This window comes from Carya illinoinensis, chromosome 14, assembly GCF_018687715.1.
Source record: "Carya illinoinensis cultivar Pawnee chromosome 14, C.illinoinensisPawnee_v1, whole genome shotgun sequence".
Taxonomy (NCBI): domain Eukaryota; kingdom Viridiplantae; phylum Streptophyta; class Magnoliopsida; order Fagales; family Juglandaceae; genus Carya; species Carya illinoinensis.
In genome coordinates this window covers 9,547,585-9,557,328 of record NC_056765.1, presented here as the reverse complement: position 1 = coordinate 9,557,328, position 9,744 = coordinate 9,547,585, and the positions used below count along the sequence as shown (strand labels likewise).

Below are 9,744 nucleotides of genomic sequence, written 5' to 3'. Positions count from 1 at the left end.
TTTAAACATTGATATAGAACATTTGAATGTAATAGGTATTAAACATTCGAACAGTACTTTAAACCGTTCGAACATCATGTCATAAAAAATTGTTGAATATGAAATTAAACGTTTGAACGTCATGTCATAAAAAATCATTTGATCCTATTCTGGTCTAATTGAACGTCTAACTCAATACATTCAAATGTATTTTACTGTTTGACCATTATATTGTTTGTTCGAATGTTTCTTCATAGCTATTTGGTCGAATGGGCTAGTATCGATCAACCACTTAAGAAGGACGTGTTTGAACATCAAGTTTGTACCATTCGAACATCATTGTGGGATGAAATCCAAACATTCCAAAAAAAAAAAATTCTGTTCAAACACAGTTGAACGGTTTTGCTCAAATTCATTCCAAAAGATATTTTTCGGACGAAATTGATATTTCGTCCTAAAATATCTTTTGGGACACTATTATTGGAATGACTTTGGACTTTTTTCTTTTATCCCAAGAAATATTTTAGGACGAAATCACTATTTTTTTTGGATGAAAATTTTCATCCCAAAAAACCACTTCTTGATTAGTAATTTTTTTAATCACTCTTAACACTCCATTAAAATGGAATAGTTTCAAAGAGAGATTTACACCTAGGTAACCATAATTCCCTATGAATGGGCATAGGAACTAAGGTTGAAAGGATGCCCACTTGTCCCTTTCTTTTACTTTGCTGAAATACCTATGTTGCCATGGATGCCCACTTGTTCCTTTCTTTCAAAATTGATCCAATTACTCATTTTGTTTTTACATGTCTCGAAAGTCTGACACATATAATTTTATCTATTTTACATTCACTTAAAATAAAATAGAAACTCCTATATCTTCGCTCTTGATTTTTCATTCTCAATTATATCATTTGATGTGTCACACTTTTGTAATTGAAAACAAAAATGATATTGACACGGTTAATTTTTTAATATTTACACAATTTTAAATAAAATATATATTCTTATTTTTTAGGCTTATTTAATTTTTTTTGAACAATATAATTTTATCTTGAAGGTTTTGAATTCAAAGAATAATACTATTTTATTGAATAATTATATTTTATAATTAAAAATAACAGTATCCGATAAAAAATTTAAAAAAAAAAAATTATACCGAAGAGACTTTTTTGGTCAATGTTTATTAGTTGACCAGGTCAATGGAAGTTAGTGGTATGGACATTTTGTTTTAATTTGTTTGTTTGTCTTTAGATTACTCTACCAGGCTACCCCATAGCTAGTGGCGTTATTGACGGGAAAATGCTGTCATTGTGCGTATGTCAAGGTCTAGCAGCCCCAATAATTGATATAAAATAAGAGAAATATTTTAATTATAAAAAAATTATATAAAAATAAAATTATAAATTGATGTAATTTAATATAGTACGTTAAATTATAAAATTATTTTTAATATAATTTAAATCTAATAGATCATATGAAATCACGTTAATTTATAAATTTATTTTTATGTAATTTTTTTGTGCCTGTAGCAGTTCTCATAAAATAATAAAAAGGATGTTATTCATCTCAAATCACATATTTTATATATTTTAATATTATTTTTTATTTTCTTTTATTTTTATTAAGTTAATTAAAATTTTTTATTTATCATCTATATATTATGTATATATTATAAAAAAATAAAAAAAATTAAAATAAATATAGTATGTAACGTGCGAAAATTATAAGTAAAATTATTTAAATAATAATAGGAGATTGCTATAGCTGCCGAGAGGGACGGTGTAATTTTTAATTTTTGAAATTTTAAAATAATATGAATTTATTAAAAACATTTTCTTAACTATTAAATTAAAAAATTCCACCTGGATCATTAACAGCAACACAAATTACAGAATCTGTAGTGAACATTAGTGGATGACCAAGCTGAAAGCACATGTGATAGCTTTTCACACATGGCTACCTAATGCACCGAAAAGAATTTTGTCCTTGTGTGCACCTATTATCCCTATGAAGGAATCAACTGCTCGAGAAGACAAATGAACGGAGAGAAGGAAAAGGAAGCTTTTGAAGTGTGAAGCCGACAGGAGAAAAAGAGTGAGAGGTTAGGTAAGCTTGAGAGAAAAGTAAGGGAGTTGAGTTATTCTCCATCTATGTAATACTTTTTTATGTTATATTATTTAATTATTTAATAGTAAAACTTTTTAGATGTAAGTAAATTGTCGAATTACGTTAAATTTTTGTTATTATTTCTATTTAATTTTACAACTAAATTAATATTTTTATATCTTTCTATAATAATAAGTGTCTATCCTGTTGTTACAGGAATGGGCAGTAAATTCTCATTTCGTTTATGTGTATTTCATGTCTTCACTCTTTTTATGTGTTTAGTCTTTTTAGTCTTTTTTGTCTTTTTACATCTTTATTTTGTGTTTGTTAAAATAAGGATGTTTTGGTATTTTGTAACTGTGTCAGAGGATCGGCTGCTTTACTTTTTTCTTTCTCTTTTTACTTTTCCACTTTTCTCGATTCTTTTTCTCTTCGTCTCTCTCTTCTCTCTTATCTCTTTGTCTCCACTTCCCATCTTGCTGAACCTCTCTCTCTCCACATTTTTGAATTTATGTATTATTTTGTTTATGGATTTGATGATCTGTGATTTTTGTTTGTATAAGAAGGAAAATATTACTCCGATTGGCTTGAAGATCGTGGTAATTTCAACTCCATGTCTTTTTACTTTTCAACTCCTCACCCATTGCGACAAGTAGATCATCGGCAACTACGTTCCTGGTGAAGGAATATTATTATTTTGTTAGTCTCTCTCTACCTCTCAGTTTTCTCTGTCTCAGTTTTTCTTGTCTCATGTTCTTTATTTTTCTCTCTTTTTTTTCCGACATCAATCATTACTTTCTAATTGTCCGTGCAATTATTTCTCTTCCATCTTGTGTATATTGTCCGTGCAATTCTCTTTGAATTGTGTTTGTTATATAATTATTTCTGTCACTTTTGTATCTAAACTTGGACCAATATGCAATTTTTTTGCTTCAAGATTCATGACTATCTCACATCATTTAATGTCAGATTTCTGGAGGAAACAGTAGAGATAAAATGAAACCATGAAAATACACAAAAAAATGTATGTGTGTGTATATATATTTCCTCAATCTTCATGTCATGATTCCACTATCTTATTTGCATCAGGTCCTCTACCTAACGGTGATTTCGAGAGCCCCCAGCAAACGGGTTCTCGAGCGTGGCTGTGGGAGAGAGCCACCACGATCCCGAGCTGGAAATCAAAGGGCACGGTGGAGCTCGTAGAAGCGGGGGAAAAACAGGGCGGGATGATACTCATCATACCAGAAGGTAGACATGCGGGGCGGCTCGGTAACGACGCCGAGATCAGCCAGGGGCTAAGCGTGGAGAAAGGGTCCATTTACTAGGTCACCTTCAGCGCCGCCCGCACCTGGGCACAGTTGGAGTCGCTGAACGTGTCGGTGCATCCGACATCGCAGACGATAGACTTGCAAACACTGTACAACGTGCAGGGTTGGGGCCCGTACGCCTACGCATTCAAGGCAGATGAGGAAGAGGTGAGTTTGGTTTTTAGGAATCTGGGCATGGAGGATGACCCCACTTGTGGGCCCATCATTGACGATATTGCCATAAAAAAGCTCTTCACTCTCGATAGACCAAAAGGTATCCCTTTCTTTGCCTCTCTGTCATCTTTGGCAGGACAAAAGTCAAATCCAAACCTAAAAGCTAAAGCTGGACGGTGGTTGGAATAACTTTCACATCGTCCAATGCTGTGGGTCTCATTCGTGATTTTTTTTTTTAATCTGTATCATAAAATTAATGAAGTTTGATGCTATTGAGTTGGTTGTTTTAGTCCAGCTCTATTGTTATTTTATAAAGTTTGTGTTTCTCTTGAAAAGTCGAAACGAAAAATTAAATAATAATTTCATATATATAAGAAATAATAATACATTTTCACCCTAAAAACATACTCCAAAATACTCCATTAGGCCTCTCGGATAAGCTAATTCAATTATTATTTTCAAATATCGCAAATTTTTTTTATAACTATTAATTTGTCGGTTACTTGGCACTTTCTCTGGTCTTTGATAATTAATCATAGATAGATAGATTGTGGCTCTAAGTCAGGAGGGAAAGAAAGGAGAATCCAAAGTATCTTTACCTTAGATGAATATGATCCTCCACAATATTTTTATCTAAATATATTATGTTAGCTATTCAACACATATCGGAGCTTTACAAATGACCATGAGAGAGAGGACATCTCTAGCAGCCTACAGCAGACAGAGGAGTGGCTTTATGAGGATGGGGATGATGAAGCAGAAAGTGCTTATATTGCAAAATTAGATGATCTTAAGAAGATTATTTTCACTTTTCTAAATTCATTAGTTTGTCTTCATATTTTCTCCCTCTTGCTTGACTCGCTCTTTGTTTTTAATAGTTGGTGGATCCAATAGAGAATCGTTATAAATATGAAGTAGCAAGAGCACAAGCAAGAAGAGATCTGCTCAACTCCATTGTGGATTATAGGAAGTCTGTTGATTCAATCCCACCCAAGGATCAAGAGGCGGTATGATATGAAATTGCTAATGATGACTATTACTAATCTCATGTTGTTTTGATGATGTTTCCAATGTTTTTAACTTTCTATTATTTTCAGATCATTAATGAGTGCAATAAAGCAGAGAAGTATTTCACCATAGAATGGTAGTACCATTAACTTCATTTATTATTTTTTAATCATACCTTTATTTATTATTTATTTTATCAAACTTTTAATTATTTCCTTACAAAAAGCCTTTCATTCATCATTCTCAATAGCTAATCGTGAGAGTGTGGAGACTTTTAGTGGGAGAGTAGTTAGATTTGGCGAGATAAAATAAATTATGCACATGATTTCGGGCGAGAGTCGAGACAAAAGAGATGGTGACATTGGAGAGTGTGGAGACTTTTAGTGGGAGAGTAGTTAGATTTGGTGAGAAAATGGGTGAGGCTGTCGGGTTAGAATTGGATTTATTAACAGTACTCCATCAGTTAATTTAATGCAATACATGATGGGATATTTGAATGAAAACATCATGCGGGAGACATCATTAATTAATTAGTAATTACATTAAGGTATGCACCCCACCATAAACTATTTTATATGTTAGCAATTTATATTAAAGGGAATATAAATCAAAAGGTGCGACATGTTAAGTTCATGATTGATGATCATCTCTATCGAGTATTAGGTGCGACATGTATGCTTTCTTCTCATTCTTTAATTTTTAAGTGAAGTAGAAAAAGAGATTGAATTTGAAGAGGGTCCATTTCCAACTACCTAAAAGTATATTGGCTTAACCTTACCTGCCAAAATATATAAAAATCAAAAGGTGAACAATTTAAATAATTTAATTAAAAAGACGAGAGATGAGAGCTTACTTGCAAAAATATATAAAAATCAAAAGGTGAACAATTTAAATAATTTAATTAAGAAGACGAGAGATGAGAGCGAGAGAGGTGGGTGCCATGTAATTCCGAATTTGAACTAATAGGCCCCACCATATTTAACAAAAGATGATCATAACTCTCTCATCTAATAAGACAAAGCGGTTCCACCATGAGACGATAGTTGAATGTGTACAACTTGAAACTAATCATGACTAGGACAGGTAAGATAAATAAGCCGTGTCCTGGACTAGTTATCAAAACTTGAAGAATTGTATTTATTATCTTGACATCATATTTATATTTATATGAGGTTTATTATGTTTATTATTTTATTTATATACATATATATTAATATATTTATTTATATGGCACCCACCTCTTCGCTCTCATCTCTCGTCTTCTTAATTAAATTATTTAAATTGTTCACCTTTTGATTTTTATATATTTTGGCAGGTAAGGTTAAGCCAATATACTTTTAGGTAGTTGGAAATGGACCCTCTTCAAATTCAATCTTTTTTTCTACTTCACTTAAAAATTAAAGAATGAGGAGAAAGCATACACGTCGTACCTAATACTCGATAGAGATGATCATCAATGATGCACCTAACACGTTGCACCTTTTGATTTATATTTCCTTTAATATAAATTGCTAACATATAAAATAGTTTATGGTGAGGTGCATACCTTGATGTAATTACTAATTAATTAATGATGTAAACTGTAATGAATTTTCTGTCTCTCCACCTTCTAGATGATTCTAAATCCAAATAAAGGTGAGATTAAATTATTTAATAGAGATCAATTGCATGATAAAAATATGTCTTCGTCTTTTCCTTCTTTGAGACAAAAATATGTCTTCGTCTTTCGAAGATCGTGGTAATTTCAACTCTATGTCTTTTTGCTTTTCAACTCCTCCTCACCCATTGATGTTAAGCTAACCTGATCATCATTGGGTTTCCATCCTACAGTTTTACAGATTCTTGCCATTTTAACGGTCCAGATTAATTCTATCAGTTCCTTTTTTTCACCGTATATAGCCTCCACAGAGCTTAGAGAGAGTGACTAGAGTCTCGAGAGTTTCTATCGGTTTCGAAACGTGCAGCGTGAGGGTTTTTGGATCGGTCGTGGCGGAGATCTAAAATCGAGGTAGGGTTCATGGTCTATATATTATATGAGATTCGGTGCTCAAGCCCTCTAATAAACATAGACCCAGGTCTCCGATGTGGTTCCTCAGCACTTTTTATTATTATTTGCAGTCTAGATCTGTAATAGAATTCTTAAGTTAGTAAAGGAAATTTTTACCCATTATGCATAGATCTGTGATAGAATCCTCAGCACCAACGAGCTCTAAAAACCACTACCTCCACCCTTTTTGAAGCACCAAATTTAAAAGTAGAATCTCAAGACCCAAGTGGGAATCAATGCAAGCAAAAGTTGATGAAAGTTGGCATTAGAAGAAGAATCAAAAGATGACCCAAAGTTCTACTTTTTCTCCTACCCATAAAAAAACATAGATCTGAGACTCACGAAGACGACACCTCTACTAATTTCATTTTGGTGTTGGTTTCTATCTTCTTCACCTCCTCTGATTTTTTTTTTTCTTCCATTCACGTCCTCTGATTTACTTTCATCTATTTGTTTTTTTTTTTAAATAATGTATCAGCTAATGAAGCCAGCCGATTCTGCTGCGGTTTCTCACCGCGGTTGTACGTAGAACTACTCAAATGTGAAATGTTAAAAAATTATATAAAAATACATTTATAAATTGATTTAATTTCACGTCATATATTAAATCTATTTTATGTTAAAAATAATTTTATAATTTAATATATTAAATCAAATCACATTAATTTATAAATTTAATTTTATCTATTCTTTATCCGACTAAAATATTTTTAAATTCAATGTTAAACTAATTAACTCATGGGAATTTTAAAAGTCATGTAAAGCTCGCTCCGTAATTTCATTGTGCTACCTGCCCATCTAATTAGCAACCGCCTTCCGATCCTTATAAGAACCCTCTCTATTGCATGAAGTCAAAGAAACATTATGCAACCCATAATTTTCTTCTCTCTCTCTCTCTCTCTCTCTCTCTATATATATATATATATAGCCTGTCTGTGCGTGCACATGTGAATGCATTGTCAGTGTCTGTGCGTATGCTTGTGCATGTACACGCATTTCGCTCCAAAAACTAGACCCCACAAATTAATGCTGTAGCATACGAGCAGTTTAGCCAAAATAATGCAAGAGAAGTAGTACTGTCATAATGAAGTTAGGTAACTAAGAGGGTATTAGGATAGTTCTTGCTTCCCATGTATGATAGGTATTAGGTAGCCCCTAAACGAGTAGAAAGTACGATCTCTTCATGAATTTCTTGATCACTCGACGTTCATGACACACATTATTGCACATTAATATATATTATAATTAGATTATTATTCTCCAACTCGCATCAAATATATTTAATTATAATAATATAATATAATTTTGCATAATTTCTCATTCATCATCATGTCTTTAGTGTTCCAATTGTCGATGTAACATCAGTTGTCAATTGCATATATATATATATATTTATATTTATATATAGTTAGTTAGGTTCTCCTAATTTTTTTTTTGTCATTTTTTAGAGAATGTAAATTATATTTTATTCTCTCAAATAAGGCTAGAAATTTTGGTGGGAGTAGGCATGCATGCTGTTCCAGCTTAAAGAAATGGCCAGCGATGATTTTCGAAACCATAACCGGCCAATAAAGAAAAATATATATGCAAGTTGATTTGCAGGCATTTCTTCATCCTTTTGGACATGATAAAAAGTATCGAACTGATCATAAATTGATTTGATCATCTTCGTTAGGAATTCATGTGAATTTAATTCCTATTATATTGATCTACTTTTGATTAATAAAATTGAAGGTAATTAGTGTATCAGATTTTACATTATTTAAAAATGAAAAATTCTTGCTCTTAAAAACAAAGTAAATAATAAACATATATATGATGAGTTTCATCTTTTATTAATTAACATCGTGCTCGTCATTATCTCTATGCATGCATGTTATTCTTTCTGCAATGAATTATTTACCTAAATTTATTTTAAAGAAAAGTGAATAAGGTACTAGCTATGACAGGCACCACCTGTTTTTAAAATTAAAAATTAATTATCACGTACAGTTCGGTTAATTTCATTGTTATGAAAGGACATCATATATTATTATATAATAAATCCATTAAAGATTTGATACAATTTAGGGGACCGGCTAACGGCATAGCTCTTATCTTGATCATGAGTAAAATAAATATAGAGTAATTTTATATATAATTATAAAATATATAATTAACATCGTGTAACTGTTAAAGAAAATGAGATTTATTATTAAAAATTTATTATTTTTTCATATAAATTTTATATTTTATTTATTTTCTTAAATTAATTATTTAATAGTTATACAATTCATAATTGTAAGTAATTTTTAAATATATAAGATATTCTTTTGCTAAAAGGTTAAGAATATATATATATATATATATATAATACAGATGATAAAATTTAATTTTTTTAATAATTTAAACTTGAAATAAATAATAATTTTTATAATATTAAAATAATCTTAAAAATATATAATTCTTTTTCATTAATGTTTTTTAATTCATGGGTTTTACGAAAAAGAAAGAGTGAACTACTTGATTAGGGGTTTGATCAACACGGAATTAGCTAGGGGTAGGTAAGCATCATATGTTCTACCAAACGTGAAAGCTACATATATAATATTACCCCACCAAAAAAAAAAAAAAATCATCCGTAATGATCTATCGATGGTTTCGTTTTGATCTTATCATCATCATGTATAGCTAATAATATCATTAATTACAGATAGCTAACTGCTACCTTATCAACATGCTGTCTTTTTTAATATTTATTTCCTTTCCATTGGACAGACAACACCTATATATATATAATTAATTATCCTTTGAAAGTATTATATATCTCATTTAGTAGTAGCAGTTGAAGAGTGTAGAGATTTTTAGTGAGAGAGTAGTTAGATTTGATGAGAAAATAGGTGAGACTGTCGGGAAAGAATCCAAAATTGATTGACGTGTTGAATTGAAGATTGCAAAAAATAAAAAAATAAAAAATAAAATTTGTGCTTAAACTTCTAAGTTAAAGAATGAAAATGAGAGAGAAGTCAACAGAAAATAACTTAACGGTTTCCATTAATTTTTTACAATCTTCAATTCAACACGTTAATCAATTTTGGATTCTTTCTCGACAGTCTCACCTATTTTCTCATCAAA

General features: G+C 30.8%; 1 long non-coding RNA gene across 3 annotated transcripts; it reads left to right on the top strand.

Moving 5' to 3' along the window:
* The first annotated feature begins 2,320 nt into the window (after positions 1-2,320).
* Positions 2,321-6,759, top strand: LOC122293883. 3 transcript variants are annotated; one of them, XR_006237382.1, is made up of 3 exons: positions 2,383-2,790; positions 3,181-4,582; positions 4,673-6,759. It is a non-coding gene; the product is annotated as an uncharacterized LOC122293883 (long non-coding RNA). The 3 variants fall into 3 exon arrangements; XR_006237381.1 differs by having other exon boundaries at positions 2,403-2,790; positions 3,181-3,675; positions 4,454-6,759; XR_006237380.1 differs by having other exon boundaries at positions 2,321-2,790; positions 3,181-6,759.
* The last annotated feature ends 2,985 nt before the right edge of the window (positions 6,760-9,744 follow it).